We start from the raw sequence: 22209 nt of genomic DNA, 5'->3' as shown, positions 1-22209 counted from the left end.
TTTTCACTGTGTCTTGGCCAAGTGAATGTAATAGTGACTATCCTTCAGCCACACTCTTTAAATCCAATAATTCTTAATAGCAAGATGAAGAGAAAGAAAGAGGGAAAGGAGAGAAGGAAAACTATGTTTTGGGGATAAGTAGCATGATTTAATCCAGTTTAGGACAAGTTAGGATCCTTAGAGCATGGGCTCTTACACTAGAAAGCACATGGGAATCTCCTTTAATGTGCTTATGTAAAGACTAATTTCTCAAAAGCTCACTGATTTAAAAAAAAAAATAAAAAATAAAAAGTCTCTAAGTGTTGACTGCAATAGCCCTAGCAGCAGCAGCAAATAGGCTGGCTCCAGCCAGAGATCTTGTCCATCTGCCTGACATTTTGATGCCTCAGCTGACTTGAATTAGGAGAGAATAACTTGGAAGATTTTTCAGTCCATCCAGCTCCAAGTTAAGAGAGTCCTCTGAAGCAGTGACTTATATTGCTTAAGCCCATGCAGGGAGCTCCTGGTTATGCTCTTGATGGCTTTATTAGAAACACAGTGGTGGATCTGTGCGATATAAAAACCATCCAGGGGAGAGCCGCAACACCTGACCTCCTTTTGCAAGTAACCGAAATATTTGGGTGCGGGGGGGGAAGGGGAAAAAAAAAAAAAATAGCTGAAAGCGCTTCACCGTTCCTCATACCTCACTTCGCCGTGCCCTTTCCCCCCCAAAGACGCACGCCTCCCATGCAACACATGTTGGAGTGAACTTTTGCTCCTCGGAAAATGGGACGACACACTTTCCCATGCAGGCGGGTGAGGACGTTTCCCTCCGATTCCTGTGGCTCGGAGCTGAAGGCTGCCGTGTTCGATAAGGTTTAAGATCTCTGGTGCCTTGAGATTTAGCTTTGCGTTTCTGGTGAGGCCCTTGACGGCTCAGATGCATGGCTCTCGTTTGATTGTCGCTTTCCATCACGCTCAGGGAAAGCGGGGCTAGAAATTTGGGTAGAAATATCTTTTTCTGCCTTTCCTTCTTCAGGAGCCTGACTTCTGCTTTCCTGGCTTTCTGCAAACGCCGCAGTCCTTGCGTAGACGAAACCCTACCAACTTGGAGGTTTAGTTTGCCTGGCTAAAGACCGCAGGATTTGACCTCTGGAAGCTCGTGCTAAGTCCTTGCAGTTCTGATTTTGAGTTTAAGCTTTGGCCTGGAATAACAATGACTGTGAGGGAAGCAATAGGTTATGAGCTGGGTGAAATGATACCTGCTTCTTGCCAGAAAGACTAACTGCATTCAAGCAACTTCTGTCCTCATTTCCCTTTAAATAAATATATAAAGATGTTTAAACTTCCCATCTGAGCTGCAATAATGAAAATAATGTGCACATTAATTTGTACGGGGGTCAGTGAGTCTCCCCAGCTCAACGGTTTTCAAACAGAGTGCGTAGTAAGCCCATAAAACATTTATTTTTCATAATTTATGAAGCATTACATATTGTGAGTCCACAATGCCAGCTGACGTAATATGCAATAAATTTGAAATAACAAAACATTTCTCATGTATTTTCCTCCTGATGTGACAATGCGGGGCATAAATTTAAAAGAAAGTTGCCTTAGAAGACAAAAGCAAGGCAAAAGAAAAGAATGCTCTTAAATCAATAAATACTTATATTCCACCAATCATTTACTGAGCCATTCCCCCACTCATGGCTGCGGCTCTCATCTTTTTGAAGCCTCTCGCTACCCCTGCTTCACAGCCGGAGCGAAAGGCTGCTGGGGTCGGTCACTCGTGCCTCCCCACGCGTCGCGGGGCTGGCAGCAGCACAGATGCCGGCAGCTGCCGGTACGAGATCCCTGCCTGCTGCCTGCCCCTCCTCAGCCAGCCGAGCTCTGCAACCGTGCGGGCTGCCGGCACAGCTGCTCGCTGTCCTGCGCTGGGAAAAACCTACCCAGTAATGACAGGCGGTGGGGCAAAAAAAATCAATACCGTGTAAAGGTAATTTTCCTCCAGAACAATTATCGTTCCCTTATTCCCAGGAAGAGTAGCTGTGACGGTCTTTGCACTTTTGAAGATAACTTTCTGGTGCTAATTTAGTAGGCGTGCAAATATGTAATTGCAGGATTATAGCACAGAGCATTGAGGAAAACACTAAAAACTCACCTATGTGGCTATGAAAGCCAGCTGATAAATTCTCATGTTACAGAAGACACCTTATGGGCTGGAGGTTCAGACTCTCAGCATCTGTAAAATTGCCAAGTGCCTTCTCCCAAGCAGCGAGGATCCGGTGCTCAGCACTATTTGGTTTCATTTGGTCTTTTTTTTTTTTTTCAATTCAGTGCACCAAACCAACGTCTGCTTCAAGAAAATGCTGCATTTCAAGGGAGGGGAAAAAAAGTGGAAGTTATTTGAATGCATGACGCAGAACAGGGGTGAAGGGCAGAACAGGGTAAAGCAGTTCAGGGTCTTTGTCTAGTGTCAGTACTCTGACTGCCCTGGGGTTTATAAATAAATACAAAAATATTTATAGACAGTGGAAAGAGTGCTTTGCAGTGAAAGAATGAACTTTCTTTTTTATTTCAGCTTTTGTATTTACAGGGCTTGATTAAAAACTTTACACCAGAAACCCAAAGGGGGAAAAAATTGCCATCAGGCATGATGTGAAGTTCAGTGTGTCGGAAGTCGGTTTTCCCGGGGAAGGCACGGCGTGTCCGCCGCAGCCGGGCGTGCAGGGACATCTACCGGCAGAACGGCCAGAGCTGGCCCTTCCCCTTGCTGCCTGGGAGAGGTCTGGCTTTGCACAAAACCACATCGCTTCCAGTCACAGCAGAAGGCTTTGGCTGATCTAGTTAGAGGAATGTGTACGGCAAAGGGAGAAAAAGAGACTGGCTTGTCCCCAGAGTAAAATTGAGCTTCTATGCAACACATCCCAGGGTGGGGTGTCCTCTGCTGAGCAGCCCCGGCTGCAAAACCATTCCAAGAGCGCCAGGACTATCACCTCTGGAGGCAGTGGTGGGGGATGCTGGGCACATTATGAATTCCCCCTCCCTTTCCTACACTATTCCTACACCCCTCTCCTGCTGATCTGGCCCTGTGCACAGAGGAAGCAGGCCTTAGGCATGGACCCAGCCCCACCACAGAGCTCTCCTGCACTAGCCCTGGGCACAGCAATGAGATTTAGCCGTTCTTCCCTCCCTCTCCCCCAGCAGCAGATACCTCAGGCAACCAGACGAAACGTTGTCGGAAATAAAAGGCTCCTTGCCTCCTCTCTGCCCTTTAATAAAACCACAGGAGACAAGACATATTTAATCCGTACTGGAAAGATATGTACACCAAACTGATTAGATAGAGCAGGAACCAGCCTGACCCTAACATTCGAAACACTGTCTGTCCTTCTCAAGACAGGATGAGGATCACAAGCCAGGCAGTCTCACTGTGAAAAGCTACTCAGAAGTGTTTGTTTTTCTCATCTCCAAATCAAGACAAATTTCTCAACTCCTTGTAGGAGTCCTGGTTCTATAACTCATAAATGGAAATAAGTGACTGTCTTTTCCCCCCCCACCCCCACCCATGTTGTCTTCTCCACATACTGTTTTCTGCCTTCAGGGTATCTGTTCTATACTTCCAAAAAATCCATCTGGTTATTTTACTGTAACACACTTACCAGAACTGTAAGATCATAGAAAAAAACATTTAAAAAGGACCTCCGGAGGTTTCTAGGTCAACCTCCTGCTTCTTGAAGCTGCATCAACAGCAACCCCAGATCAGATTGGGGATGGTTTTGTGTAGATGATCCCTGAAAGCCATCAAAGAGAGCAATCCCACCACTTTCCTGAGTGACACGTCCTGGTGTTGTACTGCACTCCAGGTAAAGAAGTTTAGTTCTAGTTTAAAACATAAGACATGAAAGTAGTCTTGAAGTGACACAGTCATCCTTAGTAGCTAAACATGGTACAGCAACAGACTTGGAGGAATGGTCTGACAAGTCTTCTATATCTTGCTGTCATCCTATCTAATGATACATATTGGCTGGACACTACATTTCAGCCAGGACAGACGTTGCTCCCCAATCTGACTAATCTTCAGTGCATTTTAATGTATAGATCCTCAAAGGCTTCCTTTGTGAGCAGTGCTTTAGTAATTGAATTTCTACTTGAAGACATATAAAAATAAATTATCATTTGAAAGTCAGCTCTGATTCTATATGATGTATATGAGACAAATCCCCCCCTAACCTGTCCATCTTGTCAACTAGAGATGCTACCTAAGTTAAAAACAGCTGGCAGAGCTGGGGTAAAATAAGTTAGACCTGCCTCAGAAGCAGCTCTCTGCCCTGAGCAGTGACTACCCAGGGCTTTCTGTTTGAATATTCAAGTTGCTGGGAGAACAGAAATGGGACTAAGCAGCAGTATTGAAGTTCCAGTTTGTACCCAGGTTTCAAAACCATCCATTGGATTACCTACATTCGAGCTTCAGTTCAAACTGTCTTTTCCTCCAGCACTTCCCCACAGAAAGGCCACAACTGGGCTACATCCAGACTTCTAGCACACCTCCACCATGCAATGTGGGGGCAAAAAGATTGAAAGGGGATCACAGATTGGGCAGGAGAGTTGGGAAGAAGGGGAACATAGTGATGTTTTGATAGATATGTTAACAATGAGATATAGTCCTAAGATGGGACTCCTACAAATACCATGGACATATAACTTTAAGTCTCATTCCAGTGTCATCCACCCCAAAGAGACTCGCCTTCCCTTTGATTACACAGGGGTTTCAGCATTTTTCCACGGTCTTCCTGAAGGCAGCTGCTGAATGCCAGGCAAATGATTCTTTAGAAGCACCTCCAAAGTCTTTCACTCAGCCGACATTATGAATATCAGAAAACGATACATATGAATGTATTCCTTACAGTTCTATACTTCATTTAAAACATTTCACCTGCTTTTATTTTTTCCTTTCTTTTTTTCCCAGTCATTACACAACATCTGAAAGATAAAAGAGGGAAATCATTTTGTTACTTTAAATACTTATCTCAAGCTCTCATTTTGACTACATCAAATACATGCACTGTGCTAAAAAATGCACAAGGGAAAAAATCCCAAGGATATAGCTAAGAGATTGTGAGAAGAAGAAACAGAAAACAACAGCAGATCATAGAAGAAGTAGTGTCTAAAAAATGAGAAACAACAAAAAAAAGCACAGAGCTATAGCATGGTAGAAGAAAAAAAAATAAATATACCACATAATTTATTGCAGGGAGAGTTCTGAAGAAAATGTCTTGTGAAATAAATATAATGCTCATGAGGACAAGAGATCTCATTCATATCCAATCTGTCTTGTGTAAAGAACTAGGCAATAATGTTCAAGTAAGTGAGTCACTGCAAGATCTCCCAGTTCGGCTGAAGATTGCTCAATAGAAATAATAACAAGCCACAGAAAAAAGACAGTGTAAGTACAGGTGGGAAAGGGATACAAACTCAGAGCAATAAGTACATACAAAATATCGAGATTGCTGTACAAAGTAAAGGCATATGTGTCCTTCTCTGTCTTACAGACTGCTTTTCCTTCCGTGCCCCTCTGTGACAGTGAAGATCTGCTGGAGTGCCCAGGCTGACAGCCTCCCTCTGTCTGGGCCTGAGACGGCACAGATGTAGACAAGCTGGATGGAGGGTGACTTATTTACTGATCCAGAGTCCAGGCTCTCTCAGTGAAGGACCTTCAACTCCATAATCGGTTCCTCATAGCGAGCCATGAAGGTCCGAGTCCCAAGAAACATCAGGTGCCCTTTGATGCCACCACCAACCTGTTGGCAGAGGAGCAGAGGATCCGATGACAAGCAGATCAACAGGGGTAGTAGCTCAGCACTTAGGTGCTTAAGTGAATGAAAATGATATATATTTGCTATGCAGCAGCTACACCTAACTCAGGGGATAATCTTTAGTGTGTGTTCACATGGTCTTCCATGGGCAGGCTGAGGGAGTTTGAAGTTCTGGCCAAACAGGGCTGGGGCAACCAGCAGTGCAAAAAGCTGTTGGCCACATTAGGAGAGCCCTGGACCAACGCATCCTTGGGAGAGACTGGCTTGGGCAGCGCAAGAACAGCATCACACAGACCCGAGACTGTCCAAGCATGGCATGCTAGCACGGGGACCTGGGGTCGCCTACCAAAGATGGTGGGGACCTGCCCTTAGCAAGAACCGAGGACACGGTAACGCCATCCGCTTGCAAACTGGCACAAAGTGCCTGGCGGCGGGGCCGGATTCAGCCTGCCTACACGCAGGGGCTCTCGCACGGTGCCTACAGAAGGTGTCTGGGCACCTTGTGCAGGCAGAGGAGAAAAACAGACATCTTCAGCGAGTGATTCATCACACTCTAAAATCTGAGCCTTGTGGGAACATTTCGAAATACATGAGTTCATTTCCTCCCAAAATGCAACGAAACTTGCTTTTATTTATTTTTTTGTTAACTGCTTCTCTCCTTGCAGGTCCCTCAAAATATCTGAAGGAAAAAAAGAAGAAAGAATTGAATATTTTTGATGTAAAGCTGCTCTGGCCACAGGTTTCCAGCTTTGCCAGGGGTGAGGTGGGAAAGGAGAGGGGATTAACATGATGGCAGAAGGATCCGCTGACGATTGCATCTGAACAGAGCTCTTTCCAGTCCAGGATTACAGGTCTAGAGCAGAAATCTCCTTGTGACTGCTGGTTTTAGCTGCTACAAATGTTTGCATAACCAGGCTAAAATGCAGTAGCAAGACTGTTTTGTCTGATCTTGCTTCCTCTTCCTCAGTTGCTGGAGGTGAGGCAGCAAGGAGACAGCGGCAGAAATAATGCGAAAACCAGCTGTGGGGAGAGGGCAGGGAGGACGTAGGGGATGGGACAGGATCGGGAGGGACAGGGCATCAGCCTGCAGCTGACATCTGCAATGAAACCATCCTCACCCTTGGCACAGCAAAAATCCTGCTGAAGTATGTCTGGCAGCTCTGGCTGCTGGGTGGTCCAGCACGTCCAGGAGCTCCCAGTAGGAGACGGAGTTGTAAACTGAAAGGCTAAGAATTTCTGATAACCCAAATTGTTTTCAGAGAAAAAAAAAGCTATCCAGTCACATTTGGAAAAGAAAAAAAAAAAAAAAGTCCTCTTGTCTACACAGCTCTACATTTTTCAATCTAAATTTGGAGTTTTGGCTACTGTGATTTTTTCAGAGTATGAGGTGTGGGTGGGTATTTTTGTAGAGGATAATGTATATCTAAAATGATACAGATTGTTGCTAGAGCCAGAAAGATGTTTCCATGTCAGAACTGTGAGGAGAACAAACTATGCATTTTAAAGACTAAGAAATAGGGACCACCACCACCACCACCTAAGTGACCTGACCAAGGTTAGAGCATGAGTCAGTCACAGAGGCAGGCAGGGAACTTGCTTCTGTGCTCCACGTCACAACGCCTGTGCCTTGGATTTCACTGGCTGCAAAAAAACCTCACCAGAAAGGATCGGAGGGGAAAGGCACAAGTGTTCCCTCTTCATGAACATTTATTGAAGCAGTTCAAACTGCCATTACGGAAAATTTGTCCATGGACTATAGGTGCAAACAGCACCATGTATGATAAAAACCAGGCAAAGAAAACGTTGCCTGACGGTGTGACTGTATCTGTTTTAATTGCTGCGATGCTCTTTAGTGGGACACCCATTGCCAGCTGAAGGAGTCAGCTCGGGGCTGTGCCTGCACGGTGGCCCAGGCTGCTGTGGCCAGGGGAGTACAGCAATTAAACATGGTGATGGCAATTACGTGGGCACACCGATGTCTCTGAAGCACTTGCTAGCAAGGGAATGAATTTACAGCTGTGCATCAGCACACTCAAAACTACCTAAGCACCGGACTTTTTAAATGCAGTTAATGGATCATTTTTCATTTCATAACTTTGTGAGAGCTCCCATCCCGTTCTTCAGCCATTACAAAGGTTTCCTTGGATGGGGATACATTGCTGTTCTCTGTACACAAACTTTGACTGCTCTTATTCTTTTAGACTCCCGATAATAGGGTAAACTGTAACATCTCAGCTGAAGTCAATGGAACTATGAAAGCCTACACAATAATTAAGGAATTACCTCAAGACATTAAACTTAGCCTGACTCCTGAAATCATGAAATTAAATGAGAGAGAACAAGCATTTGTGAGGTCTTGTTATAAAAATGTGTTTCTGACTTCTACTCATACCACAAATCCCAACACCACCTTATGCAACTGACGTGAACACGGACTGAAGAACCAAAAACCACAGCAGAAAAGGAAAAAGAAATAGAATTCATTTTTAGCATCCTGATTTTTTCAGACTGACTTCATGCTTTCAGAGCGCTCTGTGATGACAATACAAACAGTAGCTCATTTCTCAATCAAATTCCACCCACATCAGTGTGTCACACTTGTGCCTGATGAGCAGGAAAGGGGTGGTGATGGGGTGTTATATACCCAGGGGCATGCAGACATGCAAAAACATAGGTACCGCAAACTCCTTTTCAAGATTTCTTGTCTCTGCTCTTGCCCTAGATATAGGGCTGGACCAGCAGAAAAGCAGGTTGCCGAGTTCTTTGTACCACTACCACAATCTTTTAAAACTTCAGAGGCAAAGATTTACACACTTACATATTAATTAGACTTTCTGATACGTCTCTGAAATAAATCCAGTAGCTGTGATGATTTCTGTCTTGAGAGTAGGTAAACTGAGGCTGACTGACCTGATCTGCCCCCCGCCACCCAGTGCGACTCTGGGACTGAGCTCCGAGTCCCTCTCCCCTTGCACAGCCACTGCACTGCTCTTTTTCAGGGCATAATTACCCCATCAGTAACGATGAGAAGATTTTATTTAACTGAGAGACTGCTCTAAGTGCCCAGCTTGCAGGTTACATCTCACCTGCAGGAACTTAGAGGCTATCTGGACATTTGATTTCATGATTCATTTAAAGCGATACGAAATGCTGCTTTGAAGCACACACACACACACACACCCTTCCCCCTTCACATCCGATGACTGCACAGTGAGTGGAATTATACTCAGCATGTCACACTCCAGTGGACAGAGATGGTTTGTAAAAGCTGATAAGCCTTGTTAAGGTTTGCAACTTTGTATGAACTTCAGTGATAAATACTGCGTTCATGAAATGCCAAATACTGCTGGAATGTTGGCGTGAGCACGACAGAGATTACAGCTAATGTGGGAGCGCGTAGGTACACTGTGCAGTAAATTACAGTCATGATATGCATCCACTTTCTGTGAAAAATGTTGGGTTGTGAGCCAGGGGTATTTCCTATAGTGCAGTAAGCAGGGATCTAATGGAGCTAACGACTTGGATTTAAATTAATGAAGCAAGAATGACGTGACGAGGATCCTGCATGACTACGGAGGGAAATGGTCGTCAATATTTGTTCATGGCTCTTACTCACGCTTTACCTGCTCTGGTGAGGATGTGTGTTTATGGACATTCCCATAATGACTAAAGAGACTCCTTTTCCCTTGATTTTAACGAAGAGATGACAACCTCAGTCACTAGCGAACTTTCAAATTGTCTCCCTTTCTTTTTTTTTTCTAATTGATCAAAAGGAATTTCAGAACGATGTCCTGCACACAGATGAAAGCAAAGTTTGATGTTGTGAAGTGCTAAACTTCTCCGCTTTGACCTGCAGGATTGAGATGAAGGAGAATTTTGTCTTTAGTAATTAACATGACAAATAACTGTGAATGGGAACTTGCTGTTCTGAATGACAGCGTTGTCGTCTACTTCAGGGTGAGAAACCCAGGGCCAGAATCCTGGGGATCTATCCCTTGCTTCGGTCTGACTTTTCACAGGTTCGAAAAATCTCTGTCTCTCACCTGATGGAGACGAGAACAGAGGCTGGTCTCTTGCAAGAGCACAGCACCTATGAACGCATGCTTGCTACATCCTCTAAGATACTGCGGGGGGGAAGAGTCGATTGCCCAGAAAAAGAATAATCACCGGTGGCTAGATTAAAGGTATTTCATGAGCACTGCCTTTCATGCTGACAGTTCTGCTATAATCATTCCCAGCATACTACTCTGCCTCTGTCGGTATTCATCTGTTGCCAATTGCCTTGTAGTTACTGTGTGAGTGTGTTAGTTGGGGAGTCGTCTTTTGTTCTTTGTTTTTACAGCCCTCAAACACGAGGGATCCTATGACTGGGATCCTGAATGCTTTGAGACACCTAATAAATGATTGTTAGCATTCGAATACCCAAACTCTGCTTTGCGCTATCAGGAAGACTGCATAGCGAGAAGATAACTGATATTAGCTAATTGCTGTTGAGTGACTTTCATGCAATAGACCACAGAGGTTTTGCTTTGTTTTCTTGTTGGTTGGTTTTTGTTTGTTTGGGGATTTTTGTTTGGTTTTTTTAATTACAGAATGGAAATGCATTGCGTTTAATCACCAACTTGGTACTAGATGGCTCCAGCAGAGAGTCCTAAAACTTACCAAGCCATAGAAATAGACTGAATTGGCTTAAGCTGTATTATCAGTGCGTAGGGAGATTTGTACTGCTGTCTATGCTACATCCATTCTGTGCAAGGCATTTGTATCTTCAGACATATCATTTTGGCTTTGCACACCAGATCAGCGTTATCTGCAGGACATACTCCACACGAACACAGCAATCCCCCCTCATTCGTCTTCCCTTTCTGCTGGCTCGTGCCTGGTGGAAAGCGAGCAGCTCCTGAAATCCTGCCCCAAGTTCTGTACAGCTGTGTAGAATGAGAGCAGAATCCTCCTTGCCCTTCCCCAATTAAAACTTCATCACCAATACCCAGATAACAATGCAAAAGAAAAACACTGAAAGCTGTTCTCACTGGTAACCGACATGACCTCCGAGCTCAAAAAAGCCCAGCGCCCTGTTCTTCTCCCGCTATTCCCCTATAGCCTCACCCACGGCGCCCATCAAACAATCAGTCACAAACCCCATCTGTCAACACGGGGTCTGCAGTTCATGGAATCTGCCCGACCGTGGTGTTGTATTACTGAGACTCTCTGTAAACAGAGGTACTTTGAATGACTTGTCGTCTCTTACAAATTGCACGGGGAGAATGAAGGCTACAGGACTGAGTGACATAATTGTAAGACAAAAATTACAAAGGCTCTTCTTTCACTTACCCTGACAGTCTTAGAACTAAGCTAGACTTTCACACGCAGTGCCAGGGCCGATCAAAGCTGCCTTGTAAAGTTTTTTTTCTTGCTTATTTGCTAGGCATCCTTGATGCTAAGCAAATTTACATCAGGGTTGCTTTATGCATCACAGTCCTGTATACTGTGATGTCCAAGTATTCCCCCTCCAACAGAAGTTACCAATCTTGAAATTTAGTCTGAAGCTTGACAAAATACAAACTCTTAACACTGTATTTTGTGGTTTGGTTTTGGTTTGTTTGGTTTTTACATATTCTTGCTAACGTGTCCTTCACCCCTTTCTTCATCCCACTCTAAACAAAATTAACAGTACCTTGAGGTCCATATGTCTGAAGATCTTGGGGAAAATCTCCCCTCTCAATTTCAGTCTAGCCAGTCACATTCTCTTGAGGTAGCTCTTCTGTATCTCAGTCCTGTCCCTGGGAAGCAAAGGTCACTGTTAGACTAACTGTCCGGCTGTCAGAATAAAGGGACCACATTTGTTTAATGGACTATGGAGTCCAGAGAGATATTTGGGATCTAGTGATACTTCCAATGGGTCATATGTTCCATGTATCTGTCACGTTTGCCATCTAAACAACATAGAGTCTGGCTAGATGCCACCGTGATGGGTGGCTGATAGCTGTGTGTAACAAATAACAACAGAAAGCAGAACACAGTAACGTTACCAAGAAATTACATTGGCTTCAATGGTGCTTTTTGTGTCCCCATGTGTAATGCCCTAACTACTTTTTTTGTTCACGTGAAAAAAATACAAGACTTTTCTAAAGTAGAAGTCAGCACCACCAAGGGCTTAATTACATAATGAAACATTCTCGAAGCCCTCACATTAGCTCACTGATGCCTAGTGGAAAAGGCATTACCTAGCAACAGTCACTAACAAATCACAGGAAAAATAATAGAGATTATATGCTACATCACTCTACAGAGTCAAAATCGGTAGCAGGATGTTCTTGCCCTTTCATTTCATGTGGAAAAATCCATTGTTTACAGGTGTGAGGGTGTAAGGGATGCATTTCGGGGAAAACCAGGCCCATTGATCTTTCATTAGAAGCTAGCCTTTAAAAGAAGCCCAAAGGTAGAGTGAGACATGTTAATCTGGCCAGAGATAGCAGACTACAGCACAGGCATGAGAAAAACAACCTCTTTTTCTTTTCTTTTGTCCTCAAAGAAATTGCTTCTCATATGTCATTCATTCTCAAGTGCTTCATTAGCAGAATGAACCCATTTTTTAAGCACTGAACAGGAGTCCTGGCTTGAGTTCCCCAACACCAATGTCCTGGAGTGTCTCGGACAAGTTACATCAAGGTGTTCAGCAGTATCTTGAGCAGCAAGCTTTGGGGGACATTGACTCTGTATTCTGTTTACATTCTAGTTCTGTGCATTACTGTGGCAAAAACTCTTAGAAACTGCGGTAGAAAGGACCACATCAGTATTTGTGAGACAGAGTTATTAGAACCAGCCCCATATTGCAAATGCAGCAAGCAAAGAGAGATGGGTTTTATTCCGAATTATGCTTTGTTAACAAGTTGTTAACTAAGTTCTCACTCCAGAATATTTAGAGCCAGCTAAATAATATGTGTCAAATCATTGATCTGACAAGTTTCACAACTTTTTTTTTTTCCACTTTAAATTTCAAATATCTATTCAAAAAATAGCATGTTCAGTTTTTTCGCTCAGTTTTAATTACTGGCGACAGCAGGGGAGGGAGAAAGAACAAAGCTAAATGCACACATCCCAGAGGGAGTTTGCCATGTCTGACCATTAGGGGAAAAGAAAAAAACCAGCACCTTTTAACTTGGAAACTGAGCCCACTTAGCGTGGAGGTCCTGTGAGGAGAGGAAATGCGGAATCCTCCCAGTGGAGGAGTCCTCCTTTGCGGTTGCTTTGCTAATCACACCTGTAGCTGGCTGCTGTGGCAAAACTTGTGCAACAGGATTATTAGACTGAGGCAGAAGTTCTGCAAGGATGCAATGTTTGTTGGGTTGGGCATAATATGGCTGGTACCGGGGACAAAGGGAAAAGCTGCAGCATAGAGCTCTGCTCTTTATACAGAACACTGGTCAGAGACAGGTGGCTTAAATGCACAGGACTGTGATTTTGAGGGATGAGACTTTGACTTGTGCATGTGTGTGTGTACATATACAGACATAAATGCCCATGTCTATCAAGATTTGTATTAAAAAGTAATTACAGTGTTCCCTGTGCAATACCCAGGCAGTCAGCTGTAGCTCAGAGCTGGCACGGGCAAAGAGATTCCCCCCCATCTCGACTCATCTCACTCATCAGCCCCAGACTGACGGTGGTGTTAAAAGCCACGTCCATGAGACTGCACTTTAAACTATGCTTTGAGAGTCCTCCCGTATCACTGAGGGAGTAGCAGGATTTCTATGTGGAGCTGAGAAATAAAGGTGTATTTTCTAAGAGAAATACCTTAGTCTAGCTTGATTAGCACAGCTTAAACCCCCAAGGCAGGCACGGACCTTTAGCAGGTCCAGTTGTAGTGAAGTTTAGGTATGGCCATAACCTGCTATTAGGAAAGACTGTGACAATCTTCTTTCCCTCTTTCAGAGATCTCAGACCAAACAGGGTTGCCGTGAATACGATGCTGCTCAGTGCATGTTCAAGTAGCACAACTGGATTCCTACCAGCTCCCTAGTAATTATCAGGTATACACGAAAGAGCCAATCAAGCACCCAAAAGGACAGGCTGCCCTCTGCTCCCCCCGGGTGCAGCTGGCTCCTTATTTCAAGCACAATCTTAAATTACAAGGAAAAAGGATTTGCTGCAGAAGCAATGTTGTTTGGTATCAAAAAAGATTCCTCCTTCCTTCTGCCACCTCCCCCCATCTGCTTTTCATGTTTTATACAAAACTTGCTGCTCTGAACACTCCTGGATTTTCTCCCCTTCTAATAATAAAGAAGCGAATCTGATGTCTCCCACTGATGGCTTCCTAACCTTCAAAAGCATGTGTTTATCATGAGTTTCAGCTATCCAAAATAGTTTTGACCTGAGGTTACAATGCAGGCTCAGACTGCTTCGAAGTGGGTTAAATGGATGATAAGCAAACATTTCATTACAGACCCTCAGTTGTTGTAAGGATGTGCAAATCCCTGAGAAAGATTTTCAGCATATCCTCCAGAGCAGCGTGGTGCTTTGGACCTGGGAGGTTCACTCAATCAGAGCCCTGCTGTCGCTTTGCAAATATCTCCACCAACTGTGCCCTGCATCATCACTTTGCAAGGCCCGGGGCGAGCCACCAGATGGGGAGAGATTCCTCCCACCTGATGCACTGTGAGGGCTGGGATTTTTAAGTCTTAATTGAAAACACTCACCTTTTTGCTGCCCTGCCCCTTCTCTGGTTTCTGCCTGAGTGAGGGAGTGTGGAGTGGTGCTGATGGAGAGTTGGGTGGCCCTGGGGGAGATCAGTTCTCCTCTCAGCCCCAGCCTGCTGCATCATGAGTGGCTCGGAGCCACGTGCATCCAGCAGTCAGAAGTTTCAAACCTGCCAGCTACACCCTAAAAATAGCTTGAGCAGCACTGTGCCAAGTCCACTGATTTATTGCTGGGCTACCTGCGTCTCGAGTGTGAATGGCCCAGTGTGGACTATCACACAGCCTCGCCCCACCGAGGTGTGGGGCAAATAGGCACTGCTGTGAAAGACGTGCTCGCTTTGCATCTTGCTTACAATAAAAAGACAAAGGCATAACAGTCCTAGTGGCTAAATACACCCCCACCCCAGATGGGCACGTATACAACGCACCAGGTACTTTGTTGGTCTCCCTCAGCTCAGTGTCTCCTTCCTAATTTAATCCAAACAACAGCGGCACTTTATGGACGACCACTCGCATTAATCCTGAGCAGGATGCCCAGACCCAGCTGTCCAACCAAAGACCATGCCCCATTTTCTTCATTCCAACTTCTCCCACACCCACGCAGCAGAAATATTCTCAGGGCAAGGGCCTGAGCTAATTAATGATAGAGAAAGGCGAAGCCTGAGAATTTGCAGTGTAAATCTGAGATGGGCACCTCCCGTGACTCTGGTTCCAGCAGCACAGGGGATGGATGAGTGCACACCACGGTGTGCTCGGTCCATGTGCTCGCTGAGACATCTGCCAGCTGCATCCCATCTCCAGTCAAGTCGGGAGGTAGGTGCTGGCCCAATGCAGCATCAATGCAGTTCTGTGGGTTTGGCTGCACGTGGGCAGCTCCATGTTCAGGCAGACATGTAGACTGGGTCTTTCCTTCCCTTGCTGACGTTAAAGTTGCTGCCTGAAAATGTTAACATTTCCTCTGGATCAGAGAGAACAGTATGAAGATTTTCTTTCCTTCTCCAAGTCAGCTAGCAATTTACAGACCTTTAGCTTTAGCTTCCAGGTTCATTATTCAGCCCGTGGAGAGCTATTCTAAGGCTTAGGTAAGTGCATGAAGAATATTGCACTGCTGTCAGCGAAGTTTCCCAAATCCCTAATTCCAGCCTAACTGCACCAAGGCTATAAGTACCTCTGCTCTGCAACTGCACGAATGACATGCTGATACAGCTGCGTCACCTTGCTTAGTTTTATCTGTCCTCAACAATTACCGCTCTCCACAATTCTTCTTCTTCAGCCCAAACCATTCCTAGCGCAGGGCTATACATAGCAGTGTCAAGTACAGCCCTTTATTTCTATGGTACCAGTGGGATTAGCATAGATTTACCTATTTTTCAAGAGAGGAGTGTGCAAGAATACGTCTAATTATGCTTTGCTAAGTATGAAATGTCCTTCTATTTAGCAGATGCTTGGGCCCTACTTTGACCTAACACTGAGTGTTTCAAGTAAACTGCCAGCAGCCCCGTCAAACTGTTGTGGGTAATTTGGAGTATGAAATGTGTTAAATTATTCAAAGAGCTGAATAAGCATAAACAGGCAGTACAACAGGAGAGATATGCATACCCAGCGATGCTGGTGTGACATTTAATACATCATATTAGCACTCCTGTTAGTACAAAGAGCTGGATGCCTAGCACAGCAGCCTGCAAATTCACAGGCAGAACACAATGTAACTGCGTTTTGTCCCCCGTATAGCCTTCCTCCAAGTGTTTCCCTTTGCAAAGCTAGATACGGCTCGCCTATAACCAAAGGTGAAAGTTGGGAAGCAAAATTTGATTCCTCCCTGAAATGCAAAGTGCATGGGGTCAGTCTCACCCACCTTTGCTTCACGGTGGCATCAATCATCCTGCTGATAGCAACTGTCTGATTTAGAGCAGTGGTGCAAAGCAAATCAGAATCAGGCTCAAAACTGTCTGATACTGGGAAGTGGACCCCTAGACAGACAGACAGATTCTGCTTAGTAATAGAGCTAACGCAGCAGAGAACGCACGCAGGATCATAACACATGTCTAGTTCAGAAATACATATAAGCCCCCATGTCCTAGTAAAAGCTGACACTAATTCAAGACAAAACCCTGCATTTTACCTACTGTGGAAACAGTCCATTATTTCTTATCCTTCAAAACAAAGAGTGTTTTCAGGTTATGGAGTATTTCTGAGATCTCAAGGGATTACACTTCAGGGGATGAATGAGACGCTTCTGTAGTTCAGGGTTTTGTGATGGTGAGCAGCAAGGGGGAGGCGATACTCTCTACTTTGAAAGCTTTTTCCCATTCTCAGGAAAAAAAAGAAAAAACAACAAAAACCAACCAAACAAAAAAAAAACCAAACAAAAACCCCCCAACCAATCTGTACTTTGGAGAAGTTTGGGCCTGGCAACCCAATCTTTATTGCTTGGTTTGTCAATGAAAATAAAAATAAAACTTAGAAGAAAATCCATACAGCCAACTCATAACAAATAAATGGAATGATATCTCCTGAGAGTGGATGGAAGCCCTAGCGATGGAGTTAAAGTAGCCTGGACAAAGCACTCATGGATGTGAAAACACTGTCAGCAGCATGCCTGGATCAGCAAGGGATGGACTAACTGACCTGAAAGGCTTTTCCTTGTGTTTTTATTTTTCCCCTTTTTCTTTTCTCTTCCCCCCCCCCCCCGCCCCCGTACAATTTTGAGTAGGGGGAGTTGTGGCATGTGGATTACTTTGTGCCAGGGGGAAGTCTGATTTTAAATGGTTCTGAAGCTAGTTTGCTGGCTGCTGTGCTCCCTTATCTTAGAGTCACCATTTTCTTTCTGTAGTTTTGTCCTGTTTCATTTAGCTAAAAAAGTAATTTTCTTCTAACATTCTCTTAGAAGGCTAGAAGAGACATTGGTACATTTTGCCCATTCCTTTGGGACAAATACATTGCAGCGGGTCTCTTGGCTCTCCTTTTGCTTGCATCTGAACTCCATTTAGCGATAACATGGGATTGATGAGTCTAACTCCATGAAAAATATTTACTAGCTTTGTTATCACGAATGCTTAGTGATCGTATAAGGACCAAAAAGTAGATAGCTCGCTTTTCAAATGGTGAATGGGAATTTGTAATACAGGCACTTGGAAAATCTCCATTTGAATTTGCAATCTGAGACAATTTTTGTTCCTTTTGGAATGTATAGAAAAAATATTAAATGTCAACTTGCCAAAAACATAACCTCTGCCTATAAACACAATGGAGATGGACAAACATTGTGCAGGGAAATGTCAATTCAAATTTAAATCTTAATACAAATTTGGGTTTTGCAAATATTTTAAGACATACTTTTTCCCAGGGAAATAGCCAACTTGTATCAATTATTTAGGAGTGTTTGTGAAAAGCCGGCTTAAATTTATAACAAGTATATCAGTTCAAGAAATGTGAATCTAAACATCAAGTCCCTTTAGTCAGGGAACAAAAACAAACCACATGACCTCTTGATCCAAATTAAACCAGATTGGCAGCATCCAGAACCGCCTACAGAAATCATGTGAAATTAGGAGTTGATACAAAGAACTTTTTGCCTTCTCATAAATGTCTCAAAAACATAATGGGGAAAACATCTCTATTCTTCATTTCCCCTGCTGCTTACACCACTCTTTCTGATTTAGGGAGGATCATTTCTCTGAGCCAGCTCCTCTTCCTCATAAGGCAGCTGGCAAGAGGGAAATGTAGGCTGTGTCTATATTTGCATGTGTGTTTGGATTAAAAATGTGCTTTTATCTCCCAATCACCCCCACAGTCTGCACTGTGGTGCACGTTACATGCGGTCAGATAAAAATAACAAAACTCAAGCCCAAACTGTTAACAGAAATTCATTTCATGGGACCATAGTAGAGGAAGTCAAAAGTAAATCCTCCCCCAAATATCCACAGCATCGAAATGAAGCCCACAGCATCGACCACTGCCCTCCGTGGAGCTGCTCGTAAGGTGCTGCACTGTTTGTCGGTGTAGATGCAGTCGTGCTGTAGGCAAAGAGGGCTAAGGAAAGACTGGGAAAGGCAGTGAGACCACTGAGGACAAGCTGACATAGCTTGGGAGCCAAAGGGAACTCAAAGGTTCATCCACTTCCCAGCACCTCAGTGATAAAAATAAATCCTATTAACTTCCATCAGAATTGAATTCTCGTTCAACTCTGCCACACTAGCCAACTCTTGTTAGAGAGAGGGCACATCAAGAGTGAACGCTTGATCTCTGTGCCAGACTTTACATGGCATCAGTCGACATGGTCAGGTAGTGAGAGACTCAACAGGCTTGTGAGATTCTGGAAATTAGTTCAAAAAGATTGGAGAACACTTTTATGAATCTTACTGGCTGCACAAAGAAGCTGAGTCCCTTCTCCTTACTGACTTTACATGCAACAAATACGTTGTATAAAATGCAGTGGATTTATTAAAAAATAAATAAGATCAACTCATAAAAGCTAAAGCTGACAAACTTGCAAAACTTCTTTAACAGAGAAAAAAAACCTTTAATGATCACTGCTATGGTTTAAAGCAGGAGAATTGGGAGGGTGAGGAGAGATTGCTTTGAAGTTCTTTCATCCTCCAAGGAATGTGACTACTGGTACATTTTTTTTTACTGATGCTAATTCTCACAATCCCAACTAATTTTAAGTCACCTGGAACTGGTTTCAAATGTAAAATACTACAATGTAGAAGCCTTATTGCATCTGGCCTCACTGCAGCTCTGTCTTATTTCTCCTTAGTGGGTTCTACAGGTCTGCAGGATTTTAGTTTGGGTTAGGTTTGGGTTTTTTCCTTCTTCTGGGGGTGTGTGTGTGTGTTATTTTTTAAACAAGGTCTTAGTTTTTCCTGCAAAGCATCCTCAATGCAAAAGCTCCCACCCTTCTGCCACCCCCCCAGATATCAAACTATTTGTGACATTCCTGGGCATACTACGTGAAATAAGAGTGAAGAGAAAGTCCCACAGCCAAAAAGAATCATTAACTTTTTCTTTTCTTCCTGCTTTACTTATGTGGTAGATTTTGCACAGTTAGTTTCTCTGCAATAGCCAAGCTGCACTTACAGTTTTCTTTAATTTACCAATAGTTGATCTCAGTAATGCCTATATACGCACTTCATCTTGACTAGAAGAGTGCAAGAAGAGCCAAAGCTGGACAAAAATTCTTGAAAGCTTTCATAACAGCTTTTATTGAACAAGTTTTGAAGTGCAAATTTTGCACTTTTGCTGTATTTAACAAAGACAATTTCAGAGTTGAATTGTCTTCAAGCACTTTCGGTTTGGTTTTCTTCTTCTCACTCTCCTTTCTTGTTCCCCATCAGTGAATGGATACAATAGCAGTAGGAAACCAAAATACTCAATCATTGTGCCCTTTCAATGGAGTGTAATGATACTGAAGGCTGCATGCAGTATTAGGCAATATAGTGTAAATAAACTTCTCCTTTTACATAATAATCCAGATTTTATGGGTCATTCCTGGGAAAAATGTACACACGTCTGTGCAAGTTTTCCATAGGAGCATACAGAGTTGTTATCATTTCACAGAACTTTCTCATTTTAGTCCTAGAACTGTCGTTGTCAAACAAATTCTGTGTTTCTTATTGACTGAGAGGTAGCACGAATCCATACTGAAAGCTCTCCGGGGGCTTGAAAAGGTTTGTGTGTCTGTAACAGCACATCTATCTCATCTGCAACGGTCTGCTCTGCTCGCTTAAGAACACTAACTGGTAGAGATAAGCACAGGTTTCCAGTTTCTTACCTGGAGGGCAGTGGTTAGGTGGTTTATAGGCAAGATGACCTCAGATTGTTACCAACTTTATCCTCTTATTCTGGGTACTCACATAAATGTCTGAAGTCGTACACATCATATTAGCAGCCACTCGAAATGCTGGACGTGCTATCCATTCGCCTGCCTCATAGGAATGGGGTGGAAAGCAATGGGAGCGTATCCAGCGTCTTCAGCAAGCGCTAAGGGGAATGAGGGGAACAAGGTGAGCAGTACACAGTAACTTCATTAACAGATTTTAGTGCACAAGTTCAGTTTGCTATTGAGAATGGGAAATCTGAGTCCATGAGTATCATGCAGAAAAAGACAGAGTCCAGCTCAACTGAAGGATTATTTAAATTATTTTTAAGAGTTTTCATCAAGGCAAATGAACTACCATACCTGATGTAGTGTGGGGTCTCCAGATTCTTTGCTGACCAGTCCCATCTGCCGTGGTAGTGTGGCTGGCTCACATCATTTATACATCCAATGGAAAGTTGCTGGATATGGGGAAAAAATACACTATCAGGACAATCAGGGTAAACTGTGGCCCCTGAATCCAGCAGCTGGAAGTCTCTGCATTACTGTCAAGTCCAAGGGCACAGTTATATTTTTCTCAGTAAGGATCTAGCCTGGGTCACACCAGGCTCTGATGGCATTTCAGCAGCATGACACCATACATGGGCGAACATGAGGTGATGCAGTCTCATGCCTGGGTGCGAGCAAAAGACTGGATTTGTGTTTTTGACTCTAGATGCTTTGATCAACCCCTGCTCCGTTAGTAAATGAAAGTTCATCTATAACAAAACATAGCCTGAAATCAGTTTAGCATACCAAGCCTCTGCTTTGCTAATCAAAATAAATAAAGCAAGCACTTATGGTTAGTTTGGAAAAATAAGAGCAGGCAGGTGAATATAGCACGTACTTGACATTTTTCCCATTCCTTCTCCATCACATGATGGACACTCTCCATACTAGTAATGGAAGGTATTGTAAATTAAATATCCAAATTTTCCACCGTGCCAGCAATTGTTTTAAGCCTGCTTCTCGTGCCTTTTATCTCTCTTACAAATCTTGAAGGGAATAGGATTCATCAGTACACAAATGGCCCTTATTTCTGGCTGTTAAAAACCTGATGATGAGCAACATTTCCAAGGAAGAAAAAGCAGTCAATTTCCGAAGCATGTGCAGAGTTAATGTCTGCAGTAATTGCGACTAAGTACGGTAGAGCAGAGATGCACTGCCAGCTGGAGCCAGGGATTAAAAAGGAAACATCTGTGCTGAGATTATAGGAACAGAGGAAGCTGTGGGAAGGAAGGAAGCGAGAATGCCCATGTAGGTCCACCTACCTCATTTGAACTTCTCCTTTTCCCCATGGTTTTGTTTTCCTCTAGCTAAATTCTATGTCTTTACCATCCTGAGTGCAAAGAAGAGCCTGTCTGATTGCTCTGCTGATTGACCTTTCCCTTAGACTAACCTCATGACCACACAGGTTATCAACGTGAATTCTAAGCAGTGGGATTTGGGCACGTGTTTAAAATTGAGCAGGCTTTTAAGTGATTTGCTGAACAAGGATACCTTTGGGTGTAATGACTTCAGGTGAAACTTTGGGCCTCAACCAACAAACTGCTTACAGAGTCAAACTTTAGGCAGACAAGAAATTCTCTTATTCTCAACGGGACTATACGCAAACTTAAGTTTACGTGTGTTTAGTTATTCAGTTAGACTAGGAGCTAAACAGGAAGATTGCAGTCCAATAGCATAGTATTGCCCATTATATCTGAACCAGAACGTGTTATTATAGATATTGAATACAGACTGTATTCTTTATACTGTATTCAATAACACATGCTGGATTTAATGAAAAATCATATTTTTTTCGAGTATCAGAATCTTAAAATCTATCCTTCCTTTAGGAATGTGTTTCCCTTCATTCCTA

At 43.6% G+C, this 22209-nt stretch overlaps 1 long non-coding RNA gene across 1 annotated transcript; it reads right to left on the bottom strand.

The window, feature by feature from the left end:
- Nucleotides 1-5486: 5486 nt before the first annotated feature.
- LOC129211004 (uncharacterized) lies at nt 5487-20391 on the bottom strand. Its single transcript, XR_008578704.1, has 3 exons — nt 20347-20391; nt 11470-11575; nt 5487-5777 (listed from the first exon to the last, which is right to left on the bottom strand). It is a non-coding gene; the product is annotated as an uncharacterized LOC129211004 (long non-coding RNA).
- Between the last annotated feature and the right edge of the window lie 1818 nt (nt 20392-22209).

The sequence above is a fragment of the Grus americana genome, chromosome 10, assembly GCF_028858705.1.
Source record: "Grus americana isolate bGruAme1 chromosome 10, bGruAme1.mat, whole genome shotgun sequence".
Taxonomy (NCBI): domain Eukaryota; kingdom Metazoa; phylum Chordata; class Aves; order Gruiformes; family Gruidae; genus Grus; species Grus americana.
Note: the sequence above shows the minus strand (reverse complement) of the source record. Positions and strands in the feature narration are given on the sequence as shown.